This window comes from Zalophus californianus, chromosome 17 (genome assembly GCF_009762305.2).
Source record: "Zalophus californianus isolate mZalCal1 chromosome 17, mZalCal1.pri.v2, whole genome shotgun sequence".
Lineage (NCBI taxonomy): Eukaryota > Metazoa > Chordata > Mammalia > Carnivora > Otariidae > Zalophus > Zalophus californianus.
In genome coordinates, this window is record NC_045611.1 from 58,615,064 (window position 1) to 58,639,381 (window position 24,318).

The window sequence follows — 24,318 nt, forward strand, 5'->3', positions numbered from 1 at the left end:
CAAGACCTTTTTCTAAGCACAGTTCAGTATCTCCCAAAACCCTTGTTGGTGCCAGACATTATGCTGGGGAAAGAGGAATGTGCAAAACAGGCTGTAGCCAGCAATTCCACTTCTGGCTATATCCCCAAAAGACTTAGAAGTAGGATCTCAGAGAGATACTTGCACACCAGTGTCTCAGCAACATTATTCGCAATAGCCAAGTGTCAGAAGCAATCCAGTGTCCATCGATGAGTGGCCAGATAAACAACATGTGGTCTGTCCATCCCATGAAATACTATTCAGCCTTCCAAAGGAAGGACAGTCTGACACGGGCTCCATGAGTAGACCCTGAAGACATCATGCTAAGAGAAATAAGCCAGTCACAGAAAGACAAATACTGTATGATTCCACTTCTGTGAGGTCCCTAGAGGAGTCAGATTCATAGAGACAGAAGGTAGAAGGGTGGGTGCCAGGGCCTGGGGAGATGATATCTAACAATGGGGACAGAGTATTTCAGTTTCGCAAGATGAAAAGAGTTTGGGGATGGATGGTGGGGTTGGCCACACAACAGTGGGAATATACAGAACACTACTGAACTGTACACTTAAAAATCATTAAGACGGTAAATTTTATGCTACATGCATTTCATCACAGTTACCAAAGAAAGCCAGACTGGGTCTGCCCTCTCCATACTTGTCACGCCGCCCTTCTCGGAGGCCCTGCTCTTGAGGGCCAGACTTGGAGCGGCAGATCTCTTGGCCTGGAACACCTTCCTTCCTGTGGCCTCTCCTTCCTGGTTCTGTCTCCACTTTTCAGGACACTTCCTCCAGGAGCCCTTCTCTGATCCTGCCCAGAAGAAGGGAAGTTCCAGCGGTGGACTGGTAGTGGCCTTCACAGGCTCACAAGCACCAGTCGCGGTCCTCTCTTCCCAACTCCACCACATTTGGTGATGTGACCTTGTTAGCTTGCCCATCAGCCTCAGTGGGAGTATTTGCACAGTGGAAATCGGCAAATGCTACAGACTATGGTTTTGTTCCCCTAAGGGCTGGTTGTGAAACGTTCACCTGCCTACCCCGGGGTGGTTTCCCCTTCTGTTGCTGCTCAGGCATCCTAGCCCCACCTGATGGCAACCTCCAGCTCATTCACATGTTGTCGTTATGGATTGCAGTGTCCCCGTGGCCTCTCACCCCTACAAGACCCTTTCCCCAGCCCAGAATGACCTCCCGTCACCTTGCACGTCACATGCACTGCTCCAGCCACACCAGGCTTCTCCCAAGCCTCTCTCCAGGGGTTCACACTTGTTCTCCTTTTCTGTATGTTCTTCACACAGACCTTCCTTTGACTTCTCATTTAGGCTGGGGCTTCAATGTTGTCTCGTTAGAGACAGCTAGAATAGTCCCTTACACCCTCCAAAAATGCCTGTCACCTCCTAGGTGGCCCCAGCTCCACGATTGACACCCATTCTTTGATGTGCATAACTGATGTCTTCTCTGTGTGATTTATAAAGTGATGCACAAACCCGCACCAGGGTCCCTCCTTCTCACCCTTCTGAAGCCTCTCCTCTGTAGGAATTCCTGAGGAACCAGCAGATTACCCTGTTTTCTTATCTCCAGTCTTTAAATTGAGGTAAAATACACAAAACATAAAATTTACTGTCTTCACCATTTTTAAGTGTACAGTTACATAAACACTATTGGGAAACAGATCTCCAGACCTTTTTTTATCTTGCAAATCTAGAATTCTGTACCAAACAACACCCCACTTCCCCCGGCTCTCTGTCCTTTGATTTCTCTGAATGTGAATACTCTAGGAGCCTCACAGAAGTGGAATCACACAATATTTGTCTTTTTGGTGACAGCCTCTTTTTCAGTTAGCATAATATCCTCAGGGTGCATTCATATTGTAACATGTGGCAGGATTTCCTTGCCTTTTAAGGCTGCACAATATTCCATCGTGTGGATACCATTGTGTTTATGTACTTATCCACTGATGGACACTTGTGTTGTTTCCATCTCTTGGCTGTTGTGAATCACACTGTTGCTGAGAATATGGGTGTATTTCTCTGAGACTCTGCTGTCAAGTTTTTTGCATGTGTACCCAGAAGTGGGATTACTGGATCCCAGGGTAGTTCTATTTTTAATTTTTTGAGGGACACCCCCCATGCTGTTTTCCATGGCGTTTCCACCATTTTGTAATCCCACCAGCAGGGTGCAAGTGTTCCCATTTCTCCCCGCCGTTATAACATTGGGTATTTTCTGTTTCTGTTTTGTTCTAATAACCACCCTAGTGGGTGTGAAATGCTATCTCATTGTGGGTTTGGTTTGCATTCTCTGATGATTAATGAGGCAGAGCACATTTTTATGTACTTGTTGACCATTTGCGTATCGTCTTCAGAGAAACGTCTGTTGAAGTCCTTTGCCCATTTTCAAATTGGGTTTATTTACTTGCTTGTTGAATTTAGGAGTTCTTTATATATATAATTTGAATATTAACCCATTGTTAGCGCTACCGTTTGCAAATATCTTCTCCCATCCTATAGGTTGCCCTTTCGTTTTGTTGGTTATCTCCTTCGATGCACAGAAGTTTTGAAGTTAGTTGTAATCCCACTTGTGTACTTGTGCCTTTGTTCCCGCGTTTTTGGTGTCACACCCAAGAAATCATTGCCCATTGCCATTAATTTTTTTTAATTTTATTTTTTTTAAGAATTTATTTATGTATTTGAGAGAGAGAGACGGAGAAAGCGCCAGCAGAGGAGGGGCAGAGGGAGAGGGAGAAGCAGACTCCCCGCTGAGTGGGGAGCCCCACACCACACGGGGCTCGATCCCAGGACCCCAAGATAATGACCTGCGCAGAAGGCAGGCACATAACCTACTGCACCACCCAGGCGCCCTGCCACTAATTTAAAAAGGTATCTTGACTTTGTCAGAGTCCCTGTCCCCTTCTCCGCATCGCCACGAGCTCCTGTGACTGCCCAGAATTTAGCCCAGTGCCTGGGACACAGTGTTTGTAAAACACTTGTTGAACAAGTGAATGCTGCACTGTGGGCGTCTGACAGAATTTTATTTATAGTTTACACCTGACTGTCCCAGGCAGGGTCTTTGAATTCCTCTCCTCGCCACCAGGGAGGGAGAGCAGGGGCTCCCAGAGGGGAACCACCTGTCACTGTCCTGTAATATGGTATCAGAGGGATAGACTGTAGCTCCTGGTGCCCCAGAGGGCTCTGTACCAGGGCTGGAAGCTGGGAGCCTTCTTGCTCTTTGATTTGCAAGGTGAATGGGGTGAGCCCCTTCTGCCCCTCCCTTCCTGCTCCCCTCCTTAGGGAAGGTTGAGGCTGAGCGGGGCTGGAAAGGAGGGTGCAGGACATTCTGGTTCTTCCTGAATCCTCACTGCGGCTGGAGACAAGCTTTACTGGGTCACCTGCCCCCAAAGTGGATGAAAGCAGAGGCAGGGTCTCCATCTACCCCATTCCTGGACATGGAAATATTTACAGGGTCTGTGCTTACCTCCCTCCTGAGTATGGAAACGTGGAGAGAGTCAAGGCCTCCCCCACTCCTGGATATGAAAACAGTAACACTTTGTTTCCCTTTCGAACCGGATTGCATCCCCTAGATCTTACTGGTATACAAATCCTGTCACTTGGAGGGGTCAGGCAGGGGCTCAGGCAGGCCCCTGTGCTGAGGTACAAGCCTTCTTCCTGGCTGTGGCCAGGGCATCCAGCCCCAGCTGGAGGGATTAAGGAAAGGAGGCTCCTGGCGTCCCTCAGTCTGGTGTGGCTGCCTGGGAGTGTCCCAGGAGACACTGAGTGGCCCAGAAGGCTGGAGGCTCCAAATCAATCGGCGACCTGAAGGTCATCAGAGCTGTGGCCTTCAAATTAGGTTACTTGTAACCCCGGAGGCATGCACGCCCTGCAGGGCAGGGAAGAAAGGCGGAAGAAAGGCTGATTGTTTAAGGGAAGCGATTTCCCAGAGAGGCGCCGTGCGGTTCCCCTTTCTGCACTTTACAAATGAATAGCGTACCTCTCCCCTGCCCCCCAGTCTTACCGAGGCCCATTGTCCAGGGCTAAGAAAGCTCTTGGGATCCCAAACCGAGCGACAATTAGAAAGACTGTTTAAAGCAGGAGGGAGTAAAAGGACCAGGATTTGCTCTGACAAATCAAGGTTAATGCATGAAGTAAAAGGAATATGTTGGAAATAATGCGGTGCCTTCTGTTTTCCAGGACACTTACCCAGACTCGTAGGAGAAAGGCTTTCATTAGCTTTTGCTGAAAGATGATTGCATGTTGTAGCTCCATCTTTGATAGCCAATAAAATACCCAACTCACCGTTAATCATTTCTCTGCTAGTTTTTTCCTAACAAGCCACATTCAGAGGGTATAAATAAATAAATAAATAAACTTAAAAAAAAAATAAGTGGGGGCCATAGTCCTTTTGTAAGCCCTGTGCTTTCCTGATACCTTTCTTCTTGAATTTCGTTGAATACTGTCTCATTCTCAGCAATAAGTAACATTAAGCAAAGATAAGTTTGTGAGCTAAGCTTTGTTACAGTGGATGCTCACAATAACCTTTTGGCTGGATACTTTCAGAGATTTTTTTTTCTTCATGTAGGGAAACTGAATCAGGAAAGGGAGAGGTGGTTTGTCCAATAGCCAAGATTTAAACTGGGTGGTTTGGGAGGAATCGTGCTGGCTCTTGAGCTCTGCTGGGTGCCGCTTCATTCCTGGAGACTTGCACAAGGAGAAGCCAAGGTCAAGGCGTGGCTATTTGGTGCTGCACTTGGTGCCACAACTTTCTAATGAAATGTTAGCATCAAAAGGACACTGCCACCTTCTTCCAGCACTACCTTCACGCCTGGATCTGGGCCCCATGGTCTTCCTTCCCCTGTTGCTGTGTCTGGATGGCTGTGTTCTTCCCCGAGGCCTGCCTCCCCACTTGGGTCCCATTCCGCTCTCCAGTCAAGGGCACCGTTTTCACATTCTCCCCCTTAGCACGACCTCTGCAGCCGCCTGGATGGCCTGACCTCCACAGTGATGCTCTCTTCTGATTTTCTTCCCTCCTCGCTGACTGGTGACTGCAAGAGTAGCCCAGCCTCCAAGAAGGCCCCTGGAATCCTCACCTTCTGCTGTTCGTTCCCTGGTGACCTTCCTTGGGTGATACGCCCATCCCTGAACCAGTCACTGAGGCCAAGGGGATATACCGCTCTCCGGGCCAGACGAGGTCCTCGGTCCCCGCCTGGAGTCAGCGGGGTGGGGATCAGCCCCACCTGAACCGTATGACAGGAGAGTGAGAGAAGGGGCAGTCTCAGAAGAGATGTAGCGAGTGCCTGGGGGGCAAACACAGCACCTGGGGTGGGATGCATAGTGGCTATTATAAGAAAAGCGAGGAATGCACGTGTGTTCAGACAGATTCGTGTTTTCCCTCTTCACCCACATGTTTCTGGTGGACTCGCAAATATTTCTGCTTGCTTCTTTCTATGCAACGTTCAGCGAGTGGGTCTATTCATATTTCACACTTATTTGGGGCTGCCTAAATGCGAGGTGCTGTTTGTGTACTTGGTATAGATTTTCTTACTTTATCCTCTACGATCCTATGAGGTCATACTTATTTTTTTTAAATCATCACCTCGGGCGCCTGGGTGGCTCAGTTGGTTGGGCGACTGCCTTCAGCTCAGGTCATGATCCTGGGGTCCCGGGATCGAGTCCCGCATCGGGCTCCCTGTTCAGCGGGGAGTCTGCTTCTCCCTCTGACCCTCTTCCCTCTCGTGCTCTCTATCTCTCATTCTCTCTCTCTCAAATAAATAAATAAAATCTTTTAAAAAATAAATAAATAAATAAATAAATCATCACCTCTGCTTCACAGATGAAGGAACAGGTACAGAGAGGTTAAGTAACTTGTTTCCAGTCACGTGGCAAGTAATGTGTGGAGTTCAGGAAGCATGACCTCCCTTACCCACCATATATTACTCTGTGTCTCAGGAGCTCAATTCGTTTTGAATGGAATTCTCATCCAGCATGGCACCCTAGGCTCAAATGTCTCTTCGTAGGTGATACCCCCAAAGAGCAGCAAGTCTTACAGGAGCATCCATTTGTTAAGTGTGTCTGAGAGCGCATCACTGGGATGGCGCCTCCCTCTGCGTGGCCCTACGGGGCCATCTTGATTGCAAGGGAAAGGAGCCCAGTCTAGTTCACCTTCAGCCCTCTCCTCTGGCACATGGGGCCACTCCGTAGAATGGCAGGGGTGCAGCTGGTCTGAGAGGGTTGCCAATGACAGAAACAACTCTAACTAGTTTAGGCAAAGAGGGGGACTTTCTTGGCTCTGGTAACCAAATCCCGGGGAGGGAAGAGGTGTAGCCGTGCTCAGGGTAGTGGAATGCAGCCAGCAGCTGTCTTTCTATCACTTGAATCTGCATGTTGGCAGCACACTGTCACGCAAGTCTTCCCCATGAGGTCAGAACGGTGCTATTCCTAGGTTATCCATCTGCGAGGAGCAGTCTTGCGTGCCTTGTCCTTAGAAGGCTCTTCACAGGCCTGGGTGGGCCACACACAGAGAATGCTCTAATAGGTCACCTGCAATGGGGTTGTGGGCAAAGGAGAAACAGTCCCCAGGATAAGGGGCAGGGTTAATATCCTCAAAGAAACGAGGACTGCTACCTACAGTAATATCCACCCTGGGCACCAGATCTCATTTGTGGGGTCTCAGGGCCTCCTTCGGGGAGGAAGTGACCTTTGAGGCCTCAGCACTGAGCCGGAAATTGTTGAAAAGAGAGTGGGAGGGTCAAGTGTTGGGACTGAGTGGATGTGTGAAGACGTCCAGGGGTGAGAAAGTCGAGGGAGCACAGAGTGGTTGATTCTCACTAGTGCGTGGAGGTGCTCGTGGCTGATTCTCACTAGTGCGTGGAGGTGCCAGTGGCGGGGGAGGTGAGGTGTGGGTACGAGGAGACCACAGGGAGCCTCGTGGAGCTTGCAGTTGGTCTCTAAGGTACTGGTATGCTTTGGGTGGATGTAAGATCGTGCTTACCGGCAACACCCCCTTCTCCTTTTGAAGAACCCTCGCCTCCAACCCTCTCAGTGTATGGGGCTCCTGTGACCTCTACCTGGTCAACAGAAGCCAGTTGTAACTGGCTCCAGGACGGACCTGAAACTCAGTCTGGGCCAATGAGGGATAGCCCTAAAAGCTCTGTGGGAGGGGTTAGGGAAATCAGAGCGTAGGGACGGAGAGAGATGGATCTCCAGTGAAAGGTTTTGAGGACCTTGGTCCGTTGTTGCCCGAATCCAGCCACCCCGGGCTTTTCAGTGACCTGATTCAGTACACAACTTTTATTTCATTTGTTTGGTTTTACTTTAGCAATTAATACTTCTTTCTCTTGTCACTGAAGAGGCGTTGCTAAGCAGGAGAGAGAGTTAGATTGGTGTTTTGGGAGGATGTCCTTTTTGAGATTAGACACTGGAATGGAGGGAGCCAACATGGAGGCAAGCAAGCGGTGGGGAATTAACGGTGGCGCGGACTAGAGACTTGGGACCTGTGTCCGTGTGAAGGGTGGTAAGTGGAGGCATAAGCATGGAGAGTGATGGGAGACACGTCTATGCAGGAGACGTCACAGGACATGGCAGCTCTTCAGATGTGGGGAATGGAGAAGAGGGAAGAGTCAGGGATGACTCTAATGTTTTTAACCTGAGGGGTGACAGGGCTTTAGATAGGGGTTTTATCTGTCACTGTATTTCAGATGTAAGTGACAAAAAAATGAACTTTTTAAAAAAAAATTTATTTATTTGACAGCGAGAGAGGGAACACAGCAGGGGGAGTGGGAGAGGGAGAAGCAGACTCCTGCTGAACAGGGAGCCCAACGCGGGGCTCGATCCCAGGACCCTGGGATCATGACCCGAGCCGAAGGCAGACGCTTAACGACTGAGCCACCCAGGTGCCCCAGAAAATGAACTCTTAAAGTGAGTGGGAATGTATTGCCTTGACATCTGTAAAGTTCAGCGTGCTTCAAGTATAGTTGGATCCAGCATTTCAAATGATGTCATCAAGATGTGAGCTTTATGTCTCGAGCTCTGGGGCCTGCTTTCCCCTGACCTGGTTCATTCTGCCATAGGCTCTCCCCTCATGGTGGTAAAGATGCTGCCAACAGCTCTAGGCACAGGTGCTGCCAGCCTAGCTGTGGAGAAAGCATCTCTCTTAAGAGTTCACCCAAGTCCCAAGCCCATCCACGAGTCAGTCCCTGAGATGCTAGTTGCCCAGACCTGAGACATGGATCCATTCCTGGATCAGAAAGTGATGTCATTTCCACTCTGAGAGTTGGGGTGCCTGGGTTCCCTAAATGAAATAGAAAGCATTATGACCAAAATAAAGGAGAGTGTTTGTTGGCTGGCTGTTCGGTGGTTTGTTTGTTGGCAAACCAATAAGCACCCGATTCAGTGAGTACGAGATAATTCTGAGTAACCCGGTGTTGGGGTCGGAGTGGACTTGCAGATCCACAAAATGTATGGGAGGAGGTAGGGTGGCATCATCAGGGAGCCCAGTGGCATTGAGGGTCTGGGGTTGAGGGCAGGATTGAGAGGCCTGGATGTCACTGCTATTCTAGAGGGAGCAGCTGGGGAAAGCCTGTGTGAGGAGATGGTATTTGTTGTGAGCCTGGCGGCAGGGGAAGCAGTCTGCCCTGATCTGAGCAAAGGGTGGCTTGGACATGGGAAGTACCGTGGTATGATCAAAGAACTAGATGAAGGCCAGCGAGGCCGGAGGGCAGTAAGCGGTGGGAGCTGGGAGGCAGACCCTTGCGGGCCTGGTAAGTTCCTCATTGAACACTCGTCCTGGAAGCCATAGCAAAGCTGGAAGCAGAATCCGCCCAGTATGGTGTCACTGAAGCTATGAGAATTGCCAGGAGGGCAGACCAGTCGTAAATATGCTAAAGAGAAGTGAAGGAGGGAACAGCAGCAGGAAATTTCTGCCATCACCTTCCATGAGTTGAATGTTCAACACAACCCAACCCAACCCAGCCCAACCAAGCCCTCAGGTTACTGACAAGAAACCTGTGCTTAGAGTTGTTAAACCAGCATCTCAAAGCCACAGAACTTCGGGGCTCAGTGAGTGTCAGACCGTTTTCCAGATGCTGGGTCCTGGAAGTGGCAGGTGGGTTAGGGATGTCATGGATTCTAGTAGTCTGCCCCCAAGTTGGGTCTCGCTAAGGCCATTCTGCAAAGAAGAAAATCAAAGATCCTGGAAATCTGACCACCTGGCCGAGGTTACCTGGGCCCAGAAGGCCCCTCAGCTTGAGCTCTCTGAAAAGAATGGGTTAAACCTTTCGGCCCATTTGTCCTTGGAACCTCAGCTTGCATCCCACCCTGGAACTTTCCTCTGAGCTACAAAGCCAGGACTGCTGCCAAGTCATATATACATTGCCGGGTAGCCAGGCAACGCAGCGCTTTTTCTGGGAAGGCTCACAATGTGGTCACTGTTTTGTAGACGCCAGGTTCCAGATGGAAGAAAGACTTTAATCCCCAGCTTCGCGGCTGTTTGGCACATTTCACTCCTGAGATCCTGCTCAGGCCAGTTTTCACTCTGACTCTCCAACGTGGCCATTTTGTCCCGTTCCGTTTCTGATGTTTAAATTTTAATCCTTTGCAAGTTGGTTTGTGTCGAGTGGGGAATTGGAGAGGACATTGGAGGGAAGTTTACGCACAAAGAGGGGCAGTACCTGCCTGTTAAGGTGAAGACTTGAGAGCGAAATAATCAATAGGCAGAATGACAAGAAAGAGAAAAGGCCAGGGAAGTTAGTGCAAGAGGCTCAACTTCTTGGTTGATGAGGGAATGCAAATCAAAACAAACAAACAAACACAATGCCAGACTTAACTTTTAGACAAATCCAAAAATTAAAATATTGATAAAGGCCAGGACTCTCCTACACAGTGATGAGGGTTTTAAGGACGTGACCTCTTAAAGGGTGATTTGGTCAGACTTACCAACATTTTGAATATGGGGCACCCTACTGGGTCAGTCAGTGGAGCATGCGACTTTTGATCTCAGGGTTGTGAGTTTGAGCCCCACGTTGGGTGTGAGATTACTTAAAAATAAAATCTTTTGGGGGGCCCTGGGTGGTGCAGTCGGTTAAGCATCTGCCTTCAGCTCAGGTCATGATCTCAGGGGTCCCAGGATGGAGCCCCACATCAGGCTCTCTGCTCAACGGGGAGCCTGCTTCTCCCTCTCCCTCTCTCTCAAATAAATGAATAAAATCGTTAAAATAAAATAAAATAAAATAAAATCTTAAAAAAAAAAAAACAAACCATTTTGAATATGCATAACCCCTGACACAAAAAACTTATTTCCAGTAATTAATCCTACAGAAGGATTCACAGAAGTGCACACTGTAGTTGGGAACAGTGTTGCAAAATAGTGGATTAGTTTGAATTTGAGTACTTTAGATCTCATAAATAGTTTGCAAAATAGTGGAGATACTGTTGTCTGTCAGTCGATAAGGGATGGCAAAACAAGTTGTTTTAAGCAGTTGTCCAAAAGTTTAATGCAGAGCTTGCATTTGGGCATGACTTTTGGGTCAGAAAGAGAAAAATACACTCAGTTTGGTAAATAATATGCAGAGCGTGTATGTGTATATCTGTATTTACTAACATTTTTGTACACACAAAGAAAATCGCTGGAAGGAAAAAAAATATTTGTCGTGGTTAGCATTGTGGGATGAAAAGTCTGGGATAGACTGTTGGTTCCAAAAAAAGAAAGGTAAAGTGGCTGTACAATGTATAGAATATAATTTCATTCCTACAAGATAGAAACTATGTGTGTCCCCGTGCATGCACACGCACACATATACTCCTTTTGTACAAAAATATTCAAGAAGGAAAAAAAACAAGAAAACATTGTGATTGGCCTGTGGAATTGGGTGTGGGGGGCTATTTTCAGTTTTTCTTTCTACATTTCTGTATAGTTTGAAGTTTCTCGAAGATTTTGTACTATCTTTTTAATTTAAAAATATCTTGGGGCATCTGGCTGGCTCAGTCAGAAGAGCATGTGACTTTTTGATCTCAGGGGCGTGTGTTCAAACTCTGCATTGGGTGTAGAGATTACTAAAAAAATGAATAAATAAACTTAAAAAAATTTTTTTAAATACCTTTAAGAAACTATCATAATCCTATCACCCTAACACAAGTATTTTTAAGCAGTTTTCTATATGAATCTCTCTCTTTCTCTTCACACACCTCTGTGACACACATTTATGTTGATGGATATTATATATTTATATAAAAGGTCCATACGCACACATGTGTGATGTTTGGTAGATGATAGATAGGTGGTTAGAGAGGTGTAAGTGCTAATATTTTTGAAGCCTCATTCTGTGCCAGGGCCATCTGGAGTACCCAAGGGGAGAATGGATTGGTGTTTGTAACTGGAGATTCAGGAAGCTTTGGGGAGCGAATGGATGTCAGAGCTATCTGAAAACCAGGGGCAGGTGAGCTAGCCTAAACTGGAGCAGTGGCAATGGGAAGACATGGTCGACCTGAGAGAAATTCAGAAACTCATTTATGAAAAGGCTGAGATGAAAGCGGGTAGGAGGAGGCACTTGTGGCCAGAAGCAAGGGGGCTTGGTTGCTTGCTGGGTGAGGGAGGAAGGGAAATAGGGAGCAGGGATGATCCTGAGGTTGAAGGGGTGGTGACTCTGGGTTGGGGTGAAGGGAGGCGGGGCTGCTGTTGGTCTGGAGCTTGTTGAATGCAAGGGCAACCAGGCTAAGAATTGAGAAGAAAGCAGTATGGCGGTTCCTCAAAAAGTCAAACACAGGATTACCATATGACCCAAGTGGTTCACTTCTGGCGTGTGTCCAAGAGTGGGAAGCTGGGATTCAAAGAGAAATCTGCACACCTATCTTCCTAGGAGTAGTATTTGCAAAGGCAAAATGTGGAAGCAGCCAGAGTGTCCATCGGCAGATGAATGGATAAACAACCTGTGGTATGTATGTACAAGGGAACATCATTCAGCCTTGAAGTGCTGACGCGTGTGACTACACGGATGAACCTTGAGGACGTTATGCGCAGTGAAGTCAGCCAGCCCACAGAAGAATCATACCGTGTGATTCCATTTATAGGAGAGATCTCCAGTACTCAGAATCACAGAGACAGAAAGAGGAAGGGTGGTTGCCAGGGCCCAGAGAGGGAAGAATGCGGCATTATTGTTGAATGGGGACAGAGTCTCCGTTTTGTAAGTCTCTCTGGAGACGGACAGTGGTGCTGGTTGTAGAACAGGGTGAATGTGTTTAATACCACTGAGCTGTATCCTTAAAAATGGCTAAGATGGTAAGTTTTGTGTTAGGTGTATTTTGCCACTTTTAAAATGAAATAAAAAGGGCGCCCGGGTGGCTCAGTCGTCAAGCGTCTGCCTTCGGCTCAGGTCGTGATCCCGGAGTGCTGGGATCGAGCCCCGCATGGGGCCCTGGGAGCCTGCTTCTCCCTCTCCCACTCCCCTGCTTGTGTTCCCTCTCTTGCTGTCTCTCTATCAGATAAATAAATAAAATCTTAAAAAATAATAATAATAAAATGAAATAAAAAAAGAGTTGAGGAAAGAGTCTGGCCACAGTGGAGGTTTGGGGCTATTACAGACAAAGCTGCCCTGAATGCGTACAAGTCTTTGTATGGACATAAGTTTCCTTGTGTCTTGGGTGAAAACCTGAATTTCACTCAGGCGGAATGGCTCCTGTGAGGTGTGTATGTTATGTCCTTCCTTAATGGTTCACGGGACCCTGGTGTAGCATGGGTGGCAACATAGCAAATAATTTAATGGTTTTAACGTGTCCCAAATAGTGCATGTCTTTGTTTATCTGAAATTCGGCTTGGACTGGCCGTCCTATATTTTTATTTGCCGAGTCCAGGGGTTCTGTCTTCCTCTCACTTCTCTGAGGTCTCTGCCCAAAGCCCATCTCCCCGGAGAGCTCTTCCCTGACTCTCTTCCCTAGCCTGACTTACGGAGGAGCCCCTTCACTGTTCTCCAGCGCCTTCTCCAGCTCCATTTACTCCTCTCAGCCTCACCCTGGGCCTCAATTTGTTTGCTCACTCTCTGTTTCCCCCACTACAGCATCGAAGTGTGAAGTTGGGGATCTTGACTGTTTGTTCACTGTTTTATCTTCAATGCTTAGAACAGTGCCCGGCACATAGTAGACGTTCAAATGGTATGTTGAATAAAACTAAACCCCAGCTTCCTCTTGCTACATCAAAGCCCACAGCCCTGCTGATAGTTTTAAACTAAGAACAACGCAAGTCTGCCAAGATCATGTGCACACACGTGTATCCAGGCAGCTGCATCCAAGGACATGATTAACTGCTAAGCCCCTCTGGATCGATGCATCGCTTGGTCAGCACATTCTCTTCCCAGTAAAGCGGCTGGAAGCCCAATGATGTTATATAATTCTCACCACACCCCATGTGAAGCTAGTCCTCCAATCATTCCAGTTTACAGATGAAGGATTTGAAGCACAGAGCTGTTAAGGACAGATCAAGGTTGAACGTGAGGTTGGCTTTGTTTTGTGGAGTGAATGGTAACCAGGACCGAAAACAGGGATGGAGAGAAGTCCATCTGTGGTGGAGGGATGGAGGTGGTGGCCTGAGTGTAAGGGGTCTGAGACCCATCAGTCTGTGGTATGTGGGGCTGGGGTTGAGGAGAGAAATCTGGGATAGGGTCTGCCCACACTGTGGTGGCTGGGCTGTGGCCTGAGTTGAGTTACCTTGGAAGGAAGGTAGGTGAGGAAGACAGATGGGGACCCCTGCTCCTTTATGGGACACTTGGCCTCTGCTGGAAGCAATATCAGTTCAGGCTGATCTCAAATGTGCATGTGAAATAAACCTACCCCGATAATAAAAACAAGGAAGGGCTTTATTCTTCTTCCATAACTGAGGGTGGACTATCAGTGGCTTCCTCAAAGACCCAGGCTCATTTTCTTCTTCTTCCTCATCTTTCACAGTGTTAAGGTTGTCTCCTTGTGGTCACAACGGCTGCTGCACTTCCAGACATCACATCCGCGTTCCAGGCAGAAAGAAGGGGGAAAGGCAAAATGCCTTCTCCTCCCGAAGCTTTGCTTTTTATTCGGGAATGGGTGCCAAGGTGGGTTTCGCCTATGTCTCATCGACGAGAACTGACTCCCCTGCCCCACTCACGCAAGGGATTTCTGGGGAAGCAGGTATTTTTAACCAAGCCACACTGCTGAACAAAATGAGAATGTGTTATTATTTAAAGAGCGAGAGAGGGTAGGATGGATACTGAGTAGGCAAGCCAAGTGCCTGGCGCAGTTAGAAAAGAGCGAGGGTAGGGAAGGGGTCACAGAAAACAGGCGGGTCTCTAGGAGAGCTGAAGACTTTTCACCTTAGGGGTCAAGATATGGGGGAGAATGGGGAAAGGAATTTAAATGCCCCTCTTCCTTACCAAGTGCCTATTACAGACCAGACGCCGTGCCAAGCCTTTTCCTGAGTGGTCTTCTTGACACAGACCGATGGACTACCATCCGTTGACACAGGCCTTACCGTTCCCTTTTTACAGATGGCAGAAGGAAGTCTTACAGGCACTAAGTCTTGTCGCTGTTGCAATTACTTGAAACCATTCCTTTATGTATTTGAATATATAGTAAATACACCCAACACAAAGATCAAGAAAGTAGACAAGAATATCCATTAGACAGTGAATTTTCCTCCCCATCCATGTCTCCCCTACCTGGCTCCTCTCCCCAGAGACAAGCACTGGTCCATTTCGTTACTCGCTGATTCCGTCTTTGAGAACTCGCCCCCTCCCTGAGATGTATTTTAACCCCCACAGCAACACTCATGGAGTTTTCTGTCACTCATGGACATGGCAAAGTAGTGCAAAGTGGAGGAACGTCCGTGACCGTTCCCAGCTAAGGCTGCACAAGGCGACCACGCCGTGTTCTTGCGTCAGCTCAGGTGCCCTAAACAGTGTCCCCTCCACAGCCCTGTTAGTGCCCATTACAGGCCCTGGGGACCAGGGATGAGAGCGGCCAACACAGTGTGCGATCGTGATGTTTCCTCTGCCTGACTGCCGAGTGGGAAATGGTACACTGAGGTTTGATTTGGGGTTTGTTTCCCCATGGCTGATGTTGGCCTTTTTCTCACATGGAAAAAAGCCACTCCTGCTTCTTTTCCAGGGACAGTTGGTACTGAAATTTGCTTGAAGAGTTAGTTGTTTGTTAGCCATTTGAATTAGACCCTAGGAGGAAAAGGGCTGTGCCTGGTTCTGCCCCGCTGTGGCGCCCTGGCATCTAGAACAGCGCCTGGCGCAGCACGGGGTGATTGCAGACAGACCTCACAGCTGCTACACTGCACTGCTCGAAATCAGACCCACTTTGCTGGACCCCCAGATGGCTGCCTTTGATATGATGAACTCACTACCACGCACGAGACCCTACAAGGTGGTCTCTATCAAACATCCCCTCCATCTGTCACGGCCTCTGCTCGGACCTTTTCCCCCATCTCATCAATGACAAGACCGTGGCTCCAAGGGTAACGAGGAGCATCAACCTCAATATCGCATGACTCCTGAGTGGAGGGAAACAGGTTTGAGCTGAGGGTGGGTGGACTGGAAAGTTGGTGCGAATCAAGACAGAGCTGTTTGATTTTTAACACATGGCTCAGTTTCCAGAGGCAAATCAGCTCATCAGCCTACCATGGGATTTCTCCCTCTAGACTGCAAGGCCAGGTTTGATTCCAAGAAATATATACATCGTCGTGTAATTAAGCAAGGGAACAGTGTTTTTGGAGCCAGGGTGCCATGTGGTCAGTATTTGGGAGACATCTACTTCCTGACGGTAAACAGATCGAAATACACCATCTGTTTTGTAGTTATTTCCCTGGACCTGCTTTTAGTCAGTTTCTCTAATTTTGAGGTTCTGACAACCTTGTTTTCTTTTTCTTTCCTTCTTAGAAAATGACATAAAGCAGTATTTGCTTTTATTTTTTCATGTGCCAGATTTGATTATTCTGAGTTAATTTACATGCCTTCATTTGCTCCTTAAAAGTAAAAAGCAAATCTTTTTTTCTGTTTTGTCATCAGTCACAACGAATAACAACTTACAAAATAGTATTTGGTTTTGTCCTTCAACTGGCGAAGGGTACTTTTTTTTTTTTAGCTAGATAGGGAAAAGAAAATTGATAAGCAAGAGATGTGTAAGATGTGATACTTTTTTCTTAAAATTCTGTTAACTTTGGATCATTCCATTTCCTTTCTTCTTCAAAACATCAGAATATCCCTCTGGGCAGATTCTTACAGGACAGACATGGATTCCAGGGTCTGCTTTAGGAGTTTGCCGTTTCTCACCACCATTCCAGGCTTTAGGGCAGAGATAAGGAGGCCTCGGAAATCTCTTCTTGTTCGTACTGTGAACTCTTGGGTGTGTGCTAACAAATTCCAAATGAGGATGGAATAAATTAGCTCAATCTTGGGATACTATTCAAAGTGGCTTTACAAAACTCGAAAAGTTGATTTTTTTAAAGATTTTTTTTTTCTTAATTTGACAGAGAGAGGGAACACAAGCAGGGGGAGTGGGAGAGGGAGAAGCAGGCTTCCCGTGGAGCAGGGAGCCCGATGTGGGGCTCGATCCCAGGACCCCGGGATCATGACCTGAGCCAAAGGCAGATGCTTAACGACTGAGCCACCCAGGCGTCCCTCAAAAAGTTGATTAAAAAAAAAAAGGTTTCTCTTTTATTTTTATTTTTAATTATAAAGGTATTAGGTATTTTTTTTTAACAAGGAAAATTAATTTCCCTTTAACGTTCCAAGTCGGTGTTAAGAGACTGGCTGTGTGTTCTTCGACATCTTTTTCCACTTCTTTAGCTGTCTTGTGGCCTGGTGTGGTATTTCTAATTATTTACTTAAAACTGCTCTTAATCCTCTGTGCCTGACCTGTTTTTAATTTTGCACAGCCCTTACTGATCTCTACGCAACTGCTATCAGGGTACACAGAGTTTGATCAGCCTGTGTCTTTCAAAGGTACCATAAGCAGGTTTCCACCAACCTCTTTCATTTATGCCAGCAGTCAATTTTTATTCCATGTCTACTATGTTTCAGGCCAGGGTCTCCCAAATTTCTGGAAGATTACATCCCCTGAATGTCAGTTCTGACCTGCCAAATCAATTCCATCCTCAATCACTCGGTGGGAAATTTCTGCAGGGTGGATGGGATCACAACCCACATTGGCATCTGATATCTGTTATAACCCCAACCAAAACTTTTCCTTTAACACTCCTTTTGGGGAAACCATTGCCTCCCCAAATTAATAAGTGTCTATTCGCTGAGACCAGTTCTCCAAATGATCACATTTTTAAAACTTCCCAATTTGCTGTTTTACCCCAAGGTTTTTCTTAGAAAATCAGTTTGATGCATTTCACTTACTGGAATCAGTTTCCCTTAAAACAATATTTTTGGGCATTTACTATTGACCAGGTGCAGTTCTGGTGTTGAGATTAAAATAGTAAGAAAGCAGAAGGTCTCATCCATATGGGGCTTCCAGCCGAGTGGAGGAAACATGCAAGAAGCATACAAATGAACATATAATACATTAGTGGTATTAAGTAGTCATACAAACATGTAGTGTGAGGTAGTGAGAAAAGGCAGACAAATAATATAACGTAACATGTAATAAAATATATAATATGGTATAATATATGATATATAATATAGTGATATAATAAAATAATATATAATTCAATATATAATGTGATGTGTAATATAACAATATAATGTTATACATGGTGGCTATCTATAATGTAATAATATGTAATATTATATATCTTATAATGTGATATGATATAATATGCAACATAATATGTAATGTAATACATTAGGTGATAGTATACAATAACAGTATGTAATCATACAATATAAATGCACTGTGATACATGTCATATAATAACACAGCACGATGCAGTGCAACATGGCATCACACAGTAGATGACAGCAATGTAATAATGGAAGAGGTCAGATAGTGAGAGCCGCAAAGCAGGTTGAGGGGAGACTGGGAGAGCTGTTTATGTGCGTCGTCAGGAGGCCTCCTCTAAGGAGGCAGCAACCCAGCTGAGACCCGAAGGAAGTGCTCAGTTCTGCTGCAGCAACATTTGGGGCAAGAGCAGAGGAAACAGAAGTGCAAAGCTGTATGTGGAGACATACAGTGTGTTCTAGAAATGGAAGGCAGTTTGGTGTGGCGGGAATGGAGGGAGCCAGCAGACAGTGGGTGAGGTCTGTGCAGATCAGAGACCAGCAACAGCTCCCGTCGGGCTTCGTAGGCACACGTGGGGAGCACAGAGATCTCGTTCTCTTGTAGGTGACATCCTACTTGCGTTTGGAAAGGCAGCTCCGGCCACAGTGTGGAGAACAACCTGCGCGGGGGGAGAACAGAGGCAGGGAGGGCGATCGTGAAGCTTTGGTGGTGGCCTGGGTGAGACGCGGGGGGACCTTGAGCTAGGCAGGCGTCTCCTCCTTGGAGGAGGTGAGCACTGGTTGGAGCCTTGATATATTTAAAAGGAAAAGTCAGCAGGATGGGCTATTGATTGCACTTGGGAGTGAGAGGGAAAGAAGTCGAGGATGACTTCTGGGCAGGTGACCCAACAACTGGATGCGTGAGGTTGCTATTTACTAAGTGGGAATACTGAGGGGGGCGGGGGAAGCAGGGCGTATGGTCACCTGGAGCTGCTAAAACAAAATACCACAGACTGGGTCTCTCAAACAACAGACGTTTATTTCTCACGGTTCTGGAGGCTGGAAGTCCTAAATCAGGGTGCCAGCAGATTTGGCTCCTGTGAGAGCTCTCCTCCTGGCTTTCAGAAGGCCCCCTTCTTGCTGGGTCCACACGTGGCAGACAGAGGGAGCAAGGCCTGGTCTCTCTTCCTCTTCTTACAAGGGCACTAACCCCATCGCGGGGGCCCTACTCTCATAACCTCATAACCCACAGGCCCCAGTTCCCAGCACCAACACACTGGGGATTAGGGCTTCAACATCCGAATTTTGTGGGGACACAAACATCCAGTCCACAACACGGGGCTAGGAGGACGTCAGGAGTCCTGTGTTAGTAATATCAATTTTGAGGTGTCTAGGTGATGCCCAAGTGGACATGATAAGTTGCTTACATGAGTCTGGAGCTCAGCAGAGAATTGGGATAAAGTTGCCAGTTTGTTAGTATATGAGTTTTCTAGGGCTACTGTAACAAATTACCAGAACTTGATGTCTTAAAACAGCAGAAATTCATCTTCTCACAGTCCTAGAGTCAGAAGTCCAAAATCAAGGTGCTGGCAGGTGTGGGTCCTTCTGGAGGCTGTGTCTCATGCTTCTCTCCCAGCTTCTGCTGTTGCCCATCAGTCCGTGCTGTTCCTTGGCTCTCGGCTGCTCTGCTCCAGCCCCTGCCTCAGTCGTCACAAGGCATTCATTCCGGGGTGTCTCTGGGTGTCCTCTCCTTTTCCTGTAAGGCCATCGGCTGGCTCTAGGATTCAGGGCCTGCTCTAATCCAGCATGATCTCCTCTTAATTATACTTGCAGGAACCATAGTTCCAGCTAAGGTCACATTCTGAGGTTCTGAGGGGTACTGTTCAACCTGGAACCGTGGGTCATTGGCACAGGCGTCATACTGAAAATGGTGAGGCTGGACATCACCCAGGGAGTGAGGGCAGGTAGGGACGTGGCTGAGGGTGGAGGATGAGCTCTGTGGCTGCCCAGCAGGTCAGGTGGTGACAAGAAGGAGGTGCTCACTGCTGTGGGAGGAGAACCCAGATTGTGCAAGGTGTGGAAACCAAGGGAAGAAAGGGCTGCTGAGGGCCGGGTTCCACGTGTCCATGCTGTTGAGCGATGGGATCGGGAGGACACTGAGAACCAACGCTGGTCTGGGCAGAGTGGGGAATCCTGGAGCACCGGACAGGAGTGGGTCAGTGTCGGCCGGGGGCAGGAGCCCGATACCAGTGGGTTCAGGAAAGAATATACGTGGAGGAGCCGGGGCAGGAGGGAGAAGATTTTACTTATGTATTTGTCAGAAAGAGACAGAGCACACAAGCAGGGGGGTGGGAGGGAGAGAAGCAGGCTCCCCACTGAGCGGGGAGGTGACTCAGGGGCTCCATCCCAGGCCCTGAGATCGTGACCTGAGCCGAGGGCAGACGCTTAACCGACTGAGCCACCCGGGCGCCCCAAGGGTATTTTTTTTTTTTTTTTTTGACGTTTTGGTTTCGTTTCAGTTGAAACTAATTTTGGTTTTGCTTTAGCTTTTGTTTCCCATGGGGCAGGTTTATCTCAGCTTTGTAGCCTGGTTTGCAAATCCAGCTTGATTGAACGTCAGATTGGGTGTAATTCTCATTTTAGGCATGGAACATCTCTTACACATTGAAAACATGTCAGAATAGTTATGTGATCGTGGTGGGTAACATCATCTGTCAGTTAAGAGAATTTCAAAAGGCAAAACACAGTCATGAAGAGGGGATAGAAACAGATAGAAATCTGTTCTATCATTTGTAACGTCCCTGACTTTCCACACCAACAGAATACTCTTTGTTGAAACACCCAGAAATTCTCGTTTTAATATATAAAAATCCTCAGAACACACCAGACTTCAGTTTGGCCCCAACGAAACAGCTGCAGCCAAACATGAGTCTAAACTAAAAGTAAACTGCCCTAAACCGAAACTAAAACCTCAAGTACAATCATCCGAAATGTCCCAAATGTCTCCAGAAGCTCTCTTTCCAAGTGGGATTGCTCTGTCAGAAAAAGTTAAAACAAACACATTATTTGTTGTGGTGGTGATTAACTAGATGAATCTGGTAAATTTGGCCATTTAGGGAATTAACCATGCAGCAAAAATGGCCATTTGGAGAATTTAATTTCAGTGAATCAACTTGGAGCTGGTAATGGCTAAAAATCACAGGTCCTATGACTGGGTGTGGGTTTTCAAATTATCTTTAAAATGTTCAGATGCATTCTTCTCCATGGGTGACTTATTTCACTGTACGATAAGGAAAGAAATTCCAAGGAGCAGAGACCAGATTTGAATTCATTTGTTTGGAAAAAGACATTGATAAGCACTGAAACAAGGTCCAGGCACCAGATGCTGTCTCAGCACATCTCTCCGCCGAGGCATGTTGCCGTAGGATGAAAGCAAGCTGCCGCCCCAACAACCCGCAGACAGGCAAAGGAGTGATGTTTTTGAATACACAGCCTAGTGCCAGTGCTCCGGGGTCCCCCTTTTGTCTCGCAAAAAACAGACTTAAATCCACTATCCATTTCCACACCCTATCCGTGCAACCTCTTTTTTTCTTCCAATTTTTTGCTTGCAGTTTTCACATCCTGACAAACTTACCCTTCTTTCTTTCTTTCTTTAAAAAAAAAAAGTAACACAAAACACAGAAACCTGTATTTGTTTTTATTTCTTCAGGGGATATCTTCAGTGGTCCTCAGATTAATTCATATACATTCGTGTGTTCCATTAATATAAAAAGCATCATCTATTGTTTCTTCTGGTTACAGTCACAGAGGTTAAGAACTTTCTAGATAGAATTTGACTTTATTCTTTGATAGGGAGATGTCTCATCTCGTTTCCCAGTGTTTCGGTTGGATGGACCCAGAAAAGACAGTACGCTGAAGTCAGTAGAATTTGATTATTTATCCTTAAAATCTGACAAACAAAAAACCATCTGATAACTGCAGTTGTTTCCCTGTTTAGGACTTCTGATAGTATGTATTCCCTTGAGTTTTTATTTTATTTTATTTTTTCTCTTAATTTTTTTCAAGATTTTATTTATTTATTTGAGAGAAAGAGCACAAGCCAGGGGGAGAGGCAGGCTCCCTGCCGAGCAAGGAGCCTTACTCAGGACTCGATCCCGGAACTCTGGGATCCTAACCTGAGCCAAAGGCAGACGCTTAACCGATGGAGCCACCCAGGCCGCCCTGCCCTTGAGTTTCTAGCCTTCATGACCATTCAAATGTGTTGGGACCCAAGTATTAGGAATAGAGACAGGACTTTCAAGGGTCTTCATGCCTGTGCCGTGAGGCTCCCAGCAAACTGTACAAACAAATTCCAAATGAAGTGTGCGGAAAACACCAGAAGAAATCAGCTCCATGTTTTTATTCACAACCATTTGGCTCTGTACGTCGATATGTTTATTCAAAACTTTTTTTTCCCCGGTTTTAGTTCAGAATCAGTGTGTGCTTGTTGTAACAGAACAACCAGACAGAGATCTCTGAAGACGGTGATGCAGCCCAGCCTCCTCCATACCGGGCCGGCTGCGAAACTACGAAAAATGCTGTGGGTGCGCTTCCCCTTCCTGGAGAATCTCACAGCAGCCTCATTTCTGACCAGCTTTTTCCCCCCACTTACACCTAATTTTGTAGCGATTAAAACTCCTAAGAATTTTGGGGGGGCGTATAAATAATCACTCTCAGCCCAGCATACAAGTTTTCCATTTTAAATGTTTCCTTCCCGTTTTTAACTTGTCTGCGTACACAGTTGCACCTTTACTGAAGGATTTTTGCGAACCAGGTGCTGTGCTAAGTGCTAACAGCACTTACTTATTGATCCGAGGAGAGGGAGGGCTCTTTATTGATCCGAGGAGAGGGAGGGCTGCAAGTAGATCTCCCTCTCCTCTCCTAGGTGAGGAAGGTGAAGTTCGGGGCCATGACTTGACGCACCTTGCACCCCACAGAGTGGGGACTCAAACCCTGGTTTGCATATGCGAACATAAAACTCCGTGTTTTGCCAGGTTGTTGCAGTTTGTTTTGCTTAATGATACCTTGTATTCTGGGCCCCTGGCTGGCTCAGCCTGTGGAGCATGAGATGCTCAATCTCAAGGTCGTCATTCGAGCCCTGTGTTGGGCATTGTAGAGATGACTTAAAAAAAACTAACAAACAAATAAAACCCCTCATAAACATGTTTCCAGTTTTTACTAATTAATTTCTTCATTAAAAAAATGTTGATGACAGGACTACTGTGTGCAAGGTATAGGGGGGTGGCCATAAGGGGGACCAGAATATGCCCCCCCAAAATATATGTCTCAGGCACATGGATTCTTTTGAGCAAAAGGCCATTGAGAACTGGCAGATTCAGGAAAAGCTCTAAAATCAGGGCACGAGTTTACTGTCTCACTCTTACTAGCTCTTCTCAAGAGAGAACGCATTGACGAAAACCAGCACAACAGACCTCATTAAACCTCCCCTGTTAGCTGTACCTCTGCTGGTCGCCTTTCCATAACTTGCTTCCCCAGCCCAGAAGCTATAAACCCTTGTCCTTTGTTAATTTATTCTTAAAGATTTTACTTATTTATTTGAGAGAGCGAAGAAGCAGAGGAGAGAGGCAGAGGGAGAGGGAGAAGCAGGCTTCCCGCTGAGCAGGGAGCCCAACTCAGGGCTCGATCCCGGGACGCTAGATCATGACCTGACCTGAAGACAGACGCTTAACCGACTGAGCCACCCAGGTGCCTCTCCTTTAACATTTAAACCCAAGTTCTAATCAGCCTTCTGGGCTCCTCATCCATCACTGGATGCTTCCATGTGTACGTACGTGCGAGGCGCACAGTTCATAAACTTTTGTTTCTTTTTCTCTTGTGAATCTGTCTTTGGTCCATGTCATTTGCAAGGCCCCAGGTGGACAACCTAAGATGGGTAGAGAAAGATTTCTTTCCTCGCCTTTACTACAGGTGGCCCCTGAACCCTTGAAATGGGGTTTATCAGACTCAAAATGGGCTCAACTATAAGTATGAAGTGCACCCTAGATTTCAGACTGAGAATGACAAAAATAATGTAAAATATATCAGCAATACCTTTTATATGGAGGACGTACTGAAATCAGACTACTTTGGAGACATTGGGTTCTATAAAATACAGTATTAAAATTAATCTGACCTGTTTCTTTGAATTCTTTTATTTTTTTTTAATTTTATTTATCTGAGAGAGAGCGAGGGAGAGAAAGAGAGAGAGTGCAGAGAGAGAGAGGGAGAAGCAGACTCCGCACTGAGCAGAGAGCCTGATGCGGGGCTCAATTCCAAGCTCCTGGGATCAGGACCTGAGCCAAAAGCAGATGCTTAACCGACTGAGCCACCCAGATGCCCCTCTTTGAATTCTTTTAAATACAGCTACTGAGAAACTGAAAATCAGATATGCAGTTGGCGTTGTGTTTCCCTTGGACGGCACTGCTCTGGCCGCTGACTCCTGCCATATTTTTCTCCTCTGCCCTGGGTGGGTTTGCTGTGCTGACGTGCAGAGTGTTGGGCCCATCACTGCACACCCGGGACAGGATGTGTCACCAGTGCACTCGCTGGGAGAAATCGTTTGCCAGGCACCGTGTGTGAGAACACCAGCTTCACAGCCTTTCTGCTTTCATA

At 46.9% G+C, this 24,318-nt stretch overlaps 1 long non-coding RNA gene across 5 annotated transcripts in view; it reads left to right on the top strand.

The window, feature by feature from the left end:
* The window catches only part of LOC113936332, an 89,665-nt gene that overhangs the window by 15,862 nt on the left and 49,485 nt on the right, over positions 1-24,318 (top strand). For all 5 annotated transcript variants that reach the window (XR_004819761.1, XR_003524232.2, XR_003524231.2 and 2 more), the window contains exon 3: positions 13,931-14,070. This is a non-coding gene — a long non-coding RNA (uncharacterized LOC113936332). The remainder of the gene's footprint in view (positions 1-13,930; positions 14,071-24,318) is intronic.